At 41.0% G+C, this 14,209-nt stretch overlaps 1 protein-coding gene across 5 annotated transcripts in view; it reads right to left on the reverse strand.

Annotated features, from left to right (window-relative positions):
- Positions 1-11,518, reverse strand: part of LOC117474585 (amyloid-beta A4 precursor protein-binding family B member 2-like) — a 44,542-nt gene extending 33,024 nt beyond the window's left edge. For 4 of the 5 annotated variants that reach the window (XM_034120458.1, XM_034120456.1, XM_034120457.1 and 1 more), the window contains exon 1: positions 11,414-11,518. The gene's annotated coding sequence lies outside the window, so the exon portion shown is untranslated. Of the gene's footprint in view, positions 1-11,323 lie in introns of all 5 variants that reach the window. The other variant, XM_034120455.1, reaches the window with a different exon arrangement.
- Between the last annotated feature and the right edge of the window lie 2,691 nt (positions 11,519-14,209).

Raw genomic sequence — 14,209 nt, forward strand, 5'->3', positions numbered from 1 at the left:
TGACTAAAGACACATTACCATAGCTGGATGGCTCCTAGCATTCCAACCCCTACAGTCTTTTATATATTAGATACTAATGCATCCTTTATACTATTTCACTTGACTTCTGACCAAACTCAAAGCAGATCATAGTAAGCTCATTGTATTCATCAAAGCTGTTTTTTAAACCCCTTTGATTGTAGGCTATATAAAGCTTTAAAAGGCTTAAGAGCAGCCTGCCTTGCAGACTCCCTGTTGTTTAATGTACCTTTATGGTTAGTAAGAGGATCAGAGCCAAAGTCAGAGGAAAGGTGGTGATACGGCATGTTCAAATATCATTCGAATAAAGTCCTGAACATATTTAAGGAAGAATATTATATATATATTTTTTTTTACAAATGCAGGTTCTGTGTTGCTGTATTGTCTACTTTTAAAGGTCCCATGTCATGCTTTTCTGGTTATTACCCGTCCCCTTGTGTTATGAAGGTTTTTCTGCATGTGAACGGTCTGCAGAGTCACAAACCCTCAAAGTACACCCTGTAACGAGTAAACCTCTAACACAGAAAAGACCTGTCTATGCTGCCCCAGAACGCCTCGTTGGAGATTTCTCTTTTTCCATTTGTTTCTTCCGGGAACCGTATGACGTCATGCGGTTCCCGGAACCAAAATGGACAAATCCGCGGAGCTCCTCACACACCAGGACCTTTAGCGTACATTTTCAACTAACAGGGAGTCCCATTGACCTGCATAGAGCTCCCTGGTTGGTAATAGACGAGTTGGGATCGCGGAGAAATGCTCTCCGCAGACCCATTCTCACAGCGTTTATAAACCTTTTTCTTACTCAATATCAAGCCACACTTATTGTTTTTACTTCGGCTGTGAGTGTTTGTGTGTGCTCGGGATGAGTTTCGCGCTGTCCCGCTGTATCGCCGACCCGGAAACCACACGAGTAAGCCAGCTCACTGAGCAGCGAGCCTCGCAACGTCCCGACCAATCAGAGCACATTGGGCTCACAGGGAGCGGCAGGAGCTAGGACAGAGAGTGAATACCGGTCAATTTAAATCTATTCTAGTAGACCTCAACAATGGAATTATGATCAGTAGAAATGGCCATGTCATGGGACCTTTAAGAGGTTCTTATTTTTATTAATATTTTTCTAAGTTATCAAATTCTCTAATTTGCAGAACAGTTCTTGCCTTTAACCATTCTCCTTGTGTGTGTCCACAAGAACAAGGAGGAAGCAGAGAAGAAACAATCGCCATCTAAAGAATCTAGTTCCAGAATAACAGCAGAAAGGTGGAACAGCAAGGAGGCCACACACACACACACACACACACACACACACACACACACACACACACACACACACACACACACACACACACACACACACACACACACACACACACACACACACACACACACACACACACACACACACACACACACACACATCACACACACACACACACACACACACACACACACACACACACACACACACACACACACACACACACACACACACACACACACACACACACACACACACACACACACACACACACACACACACACACACACACACCACACACACACACACACACACACACACACACACACACACACACACACACACACACACACACACACACACACACTAGTGAGTGTGAAGGACGGACAGCAATAGCTGCACTATAATTCCACTTGTAAGAGTTTACACTACAGACACCCAGAGACAGTCTCCCTGGTGGGTATCAGTGTATGAATGTCTCAATGTACTGTATACATAAAGCTAAAGGGTATCATTTTCTGCTGCCATGGTTTCCATGGGCGGGACAATGAGAGACAAAATGACCACAAAGAAAGGAAAGCAGTGAAGAATGTTTAGGGTGTGCCAAAGAATCTCAGGCATGTCTCTTATTTGGGTGGGTGGGTGTTTTCAGGGCGAGTAAGGGCCAAAAACTGAAATTGCTCGAGAAAAGACAAAACACACAGATCACCCCCCCACCCCCTCAGGAATAAAGGTGAGTGATGACCATGTGAGCGCATGTTTGCACAAGTTGCATTCAATGACCCAGAGCAAACTGAGGGCCGCAACAATGACATACAAACAAGCCGAGTGTGAGTGGTCAAAACATATTTACTGTATATTTAAATAAGAATGTGTCAACTGCCACCCATACAATGTTACTTATTCACCTTAAAGTGGACCTATCATGCTATTTTTAGGCAATAGCATAGGTCTCAGATATATAAAAAAAATATATAAAAACCATGTCTATGAAGCGTTTTGCTCAAAATACCAAACAGATCACCCATTCTAGCCACGCCTCATATCCCTCTATTTCACTTCCTGTTTCAAAAGTGCTGATTTGGGGTATAAAGCTTTAAAAAAAGAAAATAATTGCTAAAAAAAAAAGGAGGGGGCTGAGCTCATGCGGGAGATTCTACCGGCAGATTCTGCGGTGATGAGACGCCATATCATGGATTATCAAGGATTATGTCTGAAACAGTATGGAGCTCAAAGTCTTTCTCTCTTGCCGGTTATACCACAAGGTGAGTTCCTTTTTATTTCCTGCTTCTTCACACACATGCTCTGTGTAGTACAGGTTAGCTCTGAGTGTTAGCGATGCTAATGTAAACACCGACCATATTACATCCAAAACAGTCGGGCATTGTTTCTGATAGCAACGTTTCTGATAGGGCCGTGGGTGTAAAGCCAGCCTACATTTCCGATATGACGTCATATCGGACGCAAATCTGGATCAGCTCCGTTGTAGCCCCGTTTTTAGAGATTTGGGTACGGAGGAAAAAAGAGAGGGTTTTATTTTCTGACACTGCGTGAGTTCCCTGACACACCGGGGACACATATCTATCTATAAAAGACATCAAAAAGTGCATTTTGCATGATCGGTCCCCTTTAAAACACTCTCGACACTCAACCCTGATTGTGACACAGGAAGTTATTGGAGTAAAAGGCAGAGCCGTTATGACACACATTCACAGACTTTGAAATCCTGTGACGTGTAAAAGAAACATTTCAGAACCAGAAGCCAAGAGACGATTTGCTGGGAAAACTTGGGAGCAGGCGTGCGGTAACCCCTCCCCGATCCCGGTCTCCCCCCCCCCCCCCCCCCCTCTCCCTTCTCTTCCTCCCTGCTTCACCCAGCCCCTCTTTCCTGTGGGTGAGGGGAGGTCGAGGGAGGGGAGAAAGAGTACACCACGAACACCCTGACACCAAGCAAAACACCCTGAGCACAGGGAAGTCCCACTCCAGCCCTGACAGCCTGCTGCCTCGGAGGGACAGACTGTGCGACTTCGTAATGAGACCGCAGCACTTTCCTGGATGCGGTGTCGAAGGCAACAAGCCGTGCCAGGAGTCAGAGAACAACAAGTACAGCCACGTCTGTATTTGCATTTGTCATGTGCACATGATGGGCTCCTGCTTTTTCAATATAAAAAACTTTATTTGAACTTAATATGTTCTTCTTCAGCACATCTCATCTAGGCTAATGTTTTTCAAGCAAGAGTCACCATTTAGCCTCTTTGATCATCACAGATGTGAAGATATTGAATTTCCATACTGTCAGAGGAATAAGAAAAAGTGTGCGTCCTGGTTAGAGATCAGTAATTAAACACTAGCATGCCACGGAGCATTTCCCACTGCTGACAGCACTGTTAGCTGAGTCTCTCAACCAGGACAGTCGGGGTTAAAGCAGTGAACTGAAACATGCCATGGCGTCCATCAGACTATTTACATTATACTGAAAAAGTTACACTGAGGGACTACTCAACTCTAAATTACAGGGGAACAGTCCAAACTATATCTTATAGAAAATAAATAATTTTGCTTACATTAAACCAAAAAGGCTAAACTTACTGACTTAAAGATCTGGTAAGCCATGTTTGACGATGTAAAGGTTTCGAGTCGCTTCAAAACTACAAATCCCATAAGAGACAATTTAGAGCTTTTAAAGAAGATGGCATGCTCCAAAGTTTAACTGGTAGGTTCTGACTGCTTCTCAATATCCACCAGCTGCCGGTCGTTTAAACATGATTATTAACGAGCAAGCTGCTAGCTAGTCCTGTGAAGATGAGGTGATGACCTTAATTGTAATCTAGACTTGTCAATTGTCTGTATTTTCTACTTTCACAAAGAAACAGACCACTCTACATCATTTCAAGCAGTAACATCATACAGTGATGTGTGTAAATGCCACACACGCATGCCTGCAGGGAGCACATTAACCAGCCAATAGTTGCATTTTGCACCAACGCTGTGAAGCACTGCTAATTGGCTACAGCCGAGTAAGGAGACATTTGTCATTACATTATTTTCCAGACTAAACTTAAACCGCAAGGGGTGGTTAATAATATAAGTTGTAATTAAAATAGTGGTTCTTAAGATTGGAAAACTGTTATCTTTTGCTAAATTGACATTTGTCTACACCCCAACACATGCACATCCTCTTTTAATGAACTAGTACATGTGTTTTTAAGAAAGCAAGCTCTTATAGTTTCTTTCATCAGCAAAGATTGTTATCTTAAACGTATTCATATTCTTTTTAGATTTCCTGCACAAGGTTTTGCTTGATATGCTCCATTTTGCCTTTTTTATTAGAAATAGCCATATTTATTATAAAACCCTTCTCCCTTTCTTAGCGAGACCACAGACAGAAAAGCATTGCACAAAAGGCCTGATGGATTCAAGGCTAGGGGCAGAAACCGTGAATAGACTGCGGATCCTATATATATCCGAGAAGTGACAGGACATCCGAGAGCACAGGGAAGTCTAGACTCAAACTACACAGCTCTTCCTCAGATTGTGTCTCAGTATCTAGTGTCTTAGGCCTTGTTATCTCACTGTTTCTAGAAAGTCTGTGGCAAGTTGTTCCATGGAATTACCCAGATTGCATTGATATCACAGCCTTGTCTAATCTAATTGGCTGGACGTTTTGACGTATTAGCCAAATGTCAAAGAAAGGCAAACAGTTAGAAGAAATGAAAATGAGAGGGGAGGGGGAAAGGGTACCAGCGAAAGAAGAGATGAGGAAAGAAAACAGATCAGAGAGAGTGACTCATCAGAAAAGGAATGTCGCTCCTCTGCCAAAGGAACCACAGACACCACTGCAACGATCGCTCCCTCTCCAATACTTTAAATCATCCCCACCCTCGCTCTTGTCGTCTCTTCCTCTCACACAATGGCCGCCTCTTTGTCCCTCTGTCTCCCTCCCTTCCAACAAATTGAAGTTGTTGTTTCCCAACATTAGCACAGCTTTCATCTCTGACAGGGCATTTGTGTTTCGAAGGGGGGTGATAGATCTAGCTGAACTCGGCCAATGGACCAGCACTGCAGCCAATGCTTACATCACAACCACAGATGTTAACTTATTATTACTCCCACCACAGGATATGATGCAAATGCAAGGAACGTATAGTGGTCAGGAACCCAGATCACCACAGTGACTTAGATCATGACTTAACATTCCTGTTACCTGTCATGCTGTGCGCTCATCACACAGGAATGGCTTTAATACAATTCACAGGCTCTGGAATACGAAGGTCAATTGTCGGAAATAAAGACCATTTCAGTTAATGCCATTTATTTTGAGTGTTTCTATTACTTAGACTTTACTCTTACTGCTTTGAGAAGATGATATGCGTCAGAATCTGAGTGGTTTGCCACTCCTAGGGGAAAACCATGGTCAGGTTTACCATGCCAGGAGAGGTTTTCTCTACAACATATTTACATTTTCAATGAAGCCAATCTGCAGAATACTATGATCTATTTATCGTTAAATGAAATAAATATCAAAATACAGCATTGAAAGCCCAGAGTTACACCTACAGTACAGACCACTTATCTAACCAACAGTTACAACTCAAAGATATTCAGTACAATGTAAAATAGAAAAAAGCTTTCTGGAAAACGATCAATTGATAACTAAAATAGTTGCAGTCTGTCAATCAGCTGAGCGTTTTAGCTCTAAACATGTGACCAGAAATCAGGTTACCTCACTCGAGCACAAGCCGATCACCTGTACACTGCCTAGGCTATTATAATGATGGTGCCACCTTCTTTCCCATATTTACTGTGGATTCATTGCACCACATTCACCTAAAATACAACAATATGCATATTTATTCTATACTGAATTCATCAACTCCAGATGAAATGCTTTCAGTTTGACACAACTGCGAACAAAACATTTGCAAGAATGGATATAGTCTGAGCTTTTCCAACACATCTAACAACCAGAGCCTTTATGTATAACAACATGTAATATGCATGTGCTGCTGTTCAAATGTGAAACTGCCATAAAGTGGCAGAAAGGCTGACTAGGCAGAAGGCTCTGGAGTTTTAATGTATGCCATAAAGCAAGCCACAATCTGCATTAGCGCCAGGGTATTGATAATGCATTGCAGGGGATTTATTGCAGTGTATCGTATCAATTAGTTGTCCCCCCTAAGCAGGACTTAAGAGCAAAGCACTAATTGTTCATTCTTGAATGTAGCATTGTATCTGAAATGTATACATTCTGATCAGTCACAAATAAGACTGTTATCTGTTGATAACGTTTGCTGACTGATCAAACATCACCAATGAAAATGTTTGAGGACAGTGAACAACAGGAACATGTTTGTTGTAAAATCTCAGCAAAACCAAATGTTATTCAATTCAATACATTTTTAACATAATTAAGTATTATGGTATTTTTTCAAGCTAAAAATAGGTAAATATAAACAGAAAGTCTCAAGGTAATTGTGAGAAATGCAACACAAAAAGGATTTATACAAACCCAATCCAATAACCTTTGGTACTGATGATTGTCCTTCATCAGTGGGATATGCAAAACCATTCAACTCATCACTAATCGTTGACAGCATTACAGATATCATATGTAGTGCTGCACATTTTAATGTCTTATTTGGTCTTTAAAATGTCGATCAGTGATTACCAAAAGCCAAGTATACTCAAACCAATGAATCAAATATCAAAATAGTTGGTTATTCATTTAATAGTGGACAACTAATGGATTCATTGAGTAATCTTTGCAGCTCTGAATGCATGTGACATGTTTTAAATACAGCATGTTTTCCAATTGCAGCAAATATTTAACTCGGCATATCCTGCCATTGTAGCCATTAGCTTCTTGCTCCGTTATATCCTTATGCATAACAGTCTCCAGCTAACATCTGTCTATCTACTTAAGTGCTGCAGTTGAATGCAGCAAAGATTGAAGATATGAGAAGACTACCAAAGCCCCGAGTAAATCCTAGTTTTTTTAAATCCTGGAACTCGCTGTAGTTGGCCAATTTACAGAGGCACCTGAGGCCTGTACAGCGTCTCTCATCACATTCATGGAGTGTGGTGATGTGTTTGAAAGTCAGTGAGAGTAAGAGAAGACAGGCGGAGAGGAAGAGGGGCTGAAAAACCCTTATGCAGCTGATCCGGGAATGATGGGGGTGTACGTGTGAAAGTGCAGTGATGTGGAAAAGACAACATCAGAAACAGAAACATATAAACAAAAGAGTGGGAAAGTGTGTTTTTGCTAGCGTGTGTAGTTCCTCCTGAGAGTGAGAAACGTGTCTGTCCTCGCATGCTTCCACAGGTCATTTGTATGCAGAATAACATGCATACTGACGATCCAATCACCAGGCAGACTTGACAGCGAGAAGACAGTTGAAAAGTGAGGGCGGCCAAGAGTTGACACATAATACGGCACAAGTGTGCGTGTAAAGAAAGATAACAATGCAAAGCGGAGCAGAAGAAGGCGATTAGATTCGAGCATGTGGGTGAAAACTGTCAAAAAGAAAGAAAGAGTGACACAGACAGATAGACAGGGCGACAGATGGAAAGAGAGAAAGGGGGCCCTATTATTCAGTTTCACACCCTACAGGATGAACAGGGCCTCTGTGCTCCTTCTCTGTTCAAACACACCTCACGGCTGTCTGCTCCCTGCAACAACAATGCACAGATACACACACACACACACTGCAGCCTGCCTGACAGTGGGCACAATAACCCTATTGAGAGGCATCGATATGGGGCTGAAAGAGAAAGTGAGGAGAGTGAGATAGAGAACAAGATTGGCAAAACACGTATACCACATACAGTACACACACACACACACTGCAATCTGGTTTGCTTGTCAACTTGACAGCCTGGGATGAATCCTCTCTCTGCTGTCCTTAATTCAGCGTTCATCCGTCCAATCTGGTCACACAAATATGCACATGCCTACACACACACGCACACACTCACACTATTTTGGTGAAGGGCGTCCCATTGGTATTGTTTCTCAGGGGAAGCAGGGTTGTGATAACGGATCTCCATACTCTTTATCCGATTGCTCACACACACCTGCGCAGAAACACACACGCGGTCACACAAGCATGTACGCACATGCACACTTTCCCCGTCTCTTCTCATCAGCTTTGGTGTGTGACCTCGACCACACACAGACTAACAGCTTGGTGCTGCAAGGCAAGAAAGTCCCAACACCACACACACACACACACACACACACATACATCTGGCCATCATAATTACATCCAATCTGCAGAGCTCTTTGGGGTTAGCTGAGATATCGTGGGGTATTTTTGGTTGTCTCGCATAGCTTCAAAAGGTGACAGCTCACATTACTGGATTGCTATTTCTGTCTATCTCCATGCGCGCTGACAGGATGAATAAATGCGTGTGTGTCTCCTATTTTTCTCTGCTTATTAGAAGCTACCTCAGCAGAAGAAGGGGCCATCTTGAAAATGAGGCACTTTCATAACACCAAAGCCAAACAAACACGCACACGAAAACAGTCTGCAGTGCTTGGCCCAAAATTGAGCCCATAAATGTCCAAGTCACTTTTTCCATAGTCAGCAACTCCTGTATAGAATGCTACAGGGGGAGGGCGAGTAAATAAAGAGCGAAAGAGTAATGATGTGGAGAAAAGAAGCGAGCAGAAAGCGGGGAGAGGGGCAGAATATAAACCTTATATTAACAGCCCATGAGCCCTAAGCAATTAGCAATGACATCATGTTCCTGCACACACAAACACACACTGCAGACTGAGGCCAGGTCTGGATGCAGAGCAAGCCAGCAGGGCGAAGAGACTGAAAGGATAGAGGGGGAGGGAGGGGGGGAGGCAGTGACGGAGAAAGAGTGAGGATGACTGTGCACCATTTCAACTCTGATGGTTCAGTCAGTGACACTTTCATTCTAGTGGTTAACGCTAATACTTTCAGCAAACCAAAGAGAGTGTGAAGCTTTTAAAAATGCAACCACGGCCTAAAATAGTGACTCTCAGCTGTTTACTATAACAATGTGTACACTAAATGGTAAATTATCCTAAAAAGGTTTAATTTGTTATGCTTTTTGACAAGCACGCATTTTGTACACACCACCTAATTGTACACTTAGAAAGCATGTTTGCAAATGCGATGCAAAACAAGAGACAGGTAGGGAGAGAAACCTCAGTGGTGCACGCCCTGAACAGCATACAGAAAGCATGCTAATTCATGTTGTCATCAACAACGTCAGTGTTGCTTCAGAGACACACGTAGTATACTACCACCAGTTCTTCTTACTACCCAACATGTCCAGTCCTTGTGAAAGTTAATCAGCATTCACCTGGAGAGAACGATTTTTTTAAAGAAAAGTCAACAATAGCTCATAGTCCCTTTAAGTCCTCAATCATAATATATCTGTACACTGTCTCTGCCCTCCCTACTTTCTAAAACAGGAAAGTTATTGAAATCATTCTCTAGATTCCCGTAATTACACGACATAAACAAGCCATTAAGTGGCTCCATGTTTTTATAAAACAAACAGGCATATTATCTCCAGGGCCTGGCAGAAAATAGCCGAGCAAGGCTGGAAACGATTAGCTGCGTACAGCCAGCACCATGCACCAACACAAGCCTCATCCCTGGGGGGCATGCACGGCCTATAGTCAGACTTTTCCACGTAATATGCGCAACTTCGCAAGTCAAGAGAATACCCTCCTTTATGCTTGCTTCTGTCACAATGAACCTCTTTATTACTTAAATTGTTGCTTAACACAAAGACCTGCAGGGGACAAGACACAGAGAACAGCCAGGAGTCAGGAGAGCCAAAGGAAGGCATAAAGTGACCTGTCAGGCCTCCAGAACTGAAACCATGTTAACGATGAGAGTCCATTGATTTTGTTTATTGATAAATGTTTGTTGATGGAGCATTTGCTCCTTCTCAAAATATAAAAAGGACTTCATAGTTCTAATGGAATAAATACCATAAGTATAACCTATGTTTTATTTGAGCTTTGTAGTCACTATGAGTCAAACATTTTAGTTCACATGTTTTACTTTAATATGTTAATTGCAGGCTTTGTTCTAAAATTCACTTAAAATTAAACCTTTTCTCTTTAACTGCCTCAGACATATTGTTAGGTACAATGTGTTGAGGGCATTCTGTATTTAAAATGGTGCAAGATAAATATCTTCCAATACATGTCCAATATATTTTGAAGAGTACAAAATACATACATTTATTCCATGAGACATTGATGAGCAATACAAAAAACCATAGAGCGTCTGGTTAAAAGCCTTGCTATAAATAGCAATCCAACTTGAAAGGCCATTTCTGAAGAAATGTCAGGGTAAATGCTGGATGAAGAAATTACGCTAAAATGCAATGCTGGCTAAAATATATAAGAGGAGCAAGCACCAGCATAATTGGAAGTGTGAATAGGCTTAATGTATGACATTTATATTTAACTAATAGCATTAATGAATACTTCCTGCATTGACAACCATAGAGTTAAAAGGTATAAAGGTGTTGCAGGATATAAAGTGAATTTACCTTTAGTCGTGTTAACTTCTAAATGAATTGCCTGTTAGTAGTCAGTTTACCAACCACTTAGCTTACCTGCAGAAAGGCCCTCTCCATAAACAGAGTGTTGGAGTCGTGAGCTTCAACTAAAGACTATATAAGGGTTTCATACATGTAAAACGGCTCTGTTGTATCGATTTTCAAATTATTTCCCCATTAAATCCCCCCCAACATAGCAGCAGAGTCGTAGTTAGCTAACCTTGTAAGTAGCGGTGATCAACGGACGGTTGCTCCGCGACAACGGCTCTTCTCAGAAACAACCGTTGCATTCCCTGACACTACGTGGAATATTAATTAACAACATATCCAACAATAAACTCAAAAGAAACACACGCTGGCTCGCATAAATGCCTCATCTGCCGCCGCAGCCTCCCGGTCTCCTCTCCCCCACCATACCCGACTTATTTGCAACACTGCGGGCCCTCAGATGCCAAAGCAATGCGTCGTCTACAAGAATATGGAAAGTTAACTCACGTTTCCACTCAAATGTATCGGCGAGGAAGACGATAACGGCCACAACTCTCCGTATTCAAGCGAACATTCTCGGCATACCACATCACTCACCTCCTCTACGGTGAGTTCACGTCCTCCTCGCTGCGCTCCTGTCTGTTTTCTCCTCCTCTCCGTTTTCCTCGGCTTGTTCCTTTTCTCCTCCCTCCCAGATGCCGCTGTTTTCCGACAGGGGGAACCGGGGGACGCTGCTCCGGAAGCAAACGCTCCTCTGTGATAACCCCCTTAACTGCCTGCTGCTGCCTAATGTAATGTCATGTCTTTACAGTGGTGCTACTGAATTTTATTTCGTATAACATAGAAAGGGTAATTATAGACTTTTGTAGGACATTTGCCATGTTTATATTTTCTCTATGCTTTGGAGGTTTTTCCCCAATAAAACACATTTTAAACATGGTCTAATATGTGGATGGTGATTAAAATGTAGTCATATACAACTTTATTATTTCCAATGCACGCCATAAGTAACAGGACCAGTATTCAGATGAGTTATATATATTATAAACACATATTAGCCGAAAAAGGCCTAGCAGATAGGTTAGAAATCAATAAACAATAGTCTACTTCAACCTAAACCAGGTTATATGAAATCAAGAGGCTGATGCTGTTTTCTGGCAATCAAGATAAAATGAACACAGTAGATATGTTTAAAAAAATATATATAGACAAATAAACATTATAATTCATTTGTAAGGATTCGTTATGACCCAATTTCCTCCCTCTAGTAATAATTATGAGCAAGCTGACTTCTGTCTGCTGTATTGTTGATAGGTTTATGAATAACAAATCAACCTTCATATGAGCAAAGCCACCACGTACTGTATGGCAATGTTTGGAAGCATTCACAGCTATTTTAATGTCTTGACAAAGGATAAGTAAAATAGCGTTTAGGGATATTGCACACTTAGCACATGTATTGTTTGTTTGTTTTTTCTCAAACGGATATGCTTTGTTAGATCAGCATTGATAAAAACTAGAAAAGAAAGAAAGAAACAAACCATGCGCAAGGCCTAAGTGAATCATTTAAATAATGCATTGTGTATTCTTGTAAATAAACAGAGAAAAGGGATTGTTCTGCCTCTCCTTACTGAAAACAGATTTGCATCATTAAACACTTTTATAGCATGAAGCATTGTATTACTGTCCATTCTAGAGTTTCATATAAAATGGGCAATTGGATTATATTTGAGCAGCTTTCAAGTCACTGCAAGTTGATCTTTTATAGCAAAAATGATTGAGAAGCAAGTGGTGCCTTGAAGGTAGAAAAAGGGATTAAATAAAATCATAAGCCACATTACTTTGAAAGAAATGGCAACATTGTATAGCTTTAAATAATTTGTAATGAATGGTCTACAAGTGCAAAACCACAAAGTAATTATTGTTTAAACGTTCTGGGACTGCAGGCCCAGAGGTCTCACATAATGTGCAAGGTGGAACATTAAGAAGACACAAGCAGCTATCATGTAAACAACACATAACAAAATATATGTTTTGGTCAATACATTGAGTGAAATATGTCTTGAAACTGTAACAGACATTTGACGTCTTTAGATAAATCCATGTGACTTTGGTTACCCCTGCAAGGCGGTCAAATGACTTGTCAATCACTTCAGTTTACTTCAGCAGGATACCTCTCAAACTAATGACCATATTTTTCTAGCTCTTCTTTGCGATTATTGTTTAACCCTGTTATATAAGCTAAAATAGTTTACATAACAACCTCATGGGGCTAATAAACATGAATAATGGTGTCAAAGTTATCTTTGTATCTTTTCTGATGCACCATTGATTTATTAGGATAACTGGCCCAGCGCCATACGGCTCTGAACTGGCCCATTGACTAAGCAGTAGCCTACAGTCTAATAAAATGGGGACACCTGGTGGTTAGACTTATTTACTGCATTGTTTATTACGCCTGTAAGGACATAATGTTTACATGTGGTTTCCACTTAGTGTTCATTTTATAATTGATCATTATTATTATTATTATTGATTATAATTATACCGTCTTTAAAGTGTACAGCAAATTCATCTCTATAAAGATATTTTGCAATGCAAAATGTTGCAACTTCAGACAAATGCTTAAAATGTGTTCACAATTCACATACATGTAATGTAAACATAAGAGATGCTTTGGTAAGATGCTCTGTAATTCTCTCCGGTTAGTCCACCAGCAGATGACAAACACCCACCTCTCCACCTCTTCCAAGGAACGAGGGGACCGTGCGGTAGAGTTTCAGTTAGGTTTTCTTTCGCCGGTCAAGATGTCCGTTAAAGTTTAAATCTTCCGGACAAAATTAGAAAAGTGCCGGTCAAAGGTCTTCTTTGTTATTTATTGAGCTTCAAAACAAATGAATAACGACTCTATATAATAATATAATAAAACACGGAGGACGGAGATCTATTTTTCTCCCCCTCTTCTGACTTGATCAGAGCACGCTCCCCTCTCCTGCAGGGGGGCGTGGTCAGCTGCAGCTCACAGAATCAGCCCCCTGCAAAAACAGGGCTGGAGAACAGCAAATAGAGCGAAATGAGGCATGGCTAAAATGCATGATCTGTTTGGTATTTTGAAAACAGAAACGTATAAATATACCTTATATAGGTATGGCCCTACAATATATAATTTAAATATAGCATGATAGGTTTCCTTTAAAATGTATTACTGTGTCGTCTTAGAGCATATTGCCTGCATTTTCTGTTCCTTTTAGAATAGATTTATAATTTTCTGTTTTTTTTATGCTTTCTAATGTATGGTTGTTAATATTATACATTTAAATAAATAAATACTTTATTCAAATCCATCATATCGGAGTTGTAACCATAGATATATATAAACACATGCATACTTGT

This window comes from Trematomus bernacchii, unplaced genomic scaffold, assembly GCF_902827165.1.
Source record: "Trematomus bernacchii unplaced genomic scaffold, fTreBer1.1, whole genome shotgun sequence".
NCBI lineage: Eukaryota > Metazoa > Chordata > Actinopteri > Perciformes > Nototheniidae > Trematomus > Trematomus bernacchii.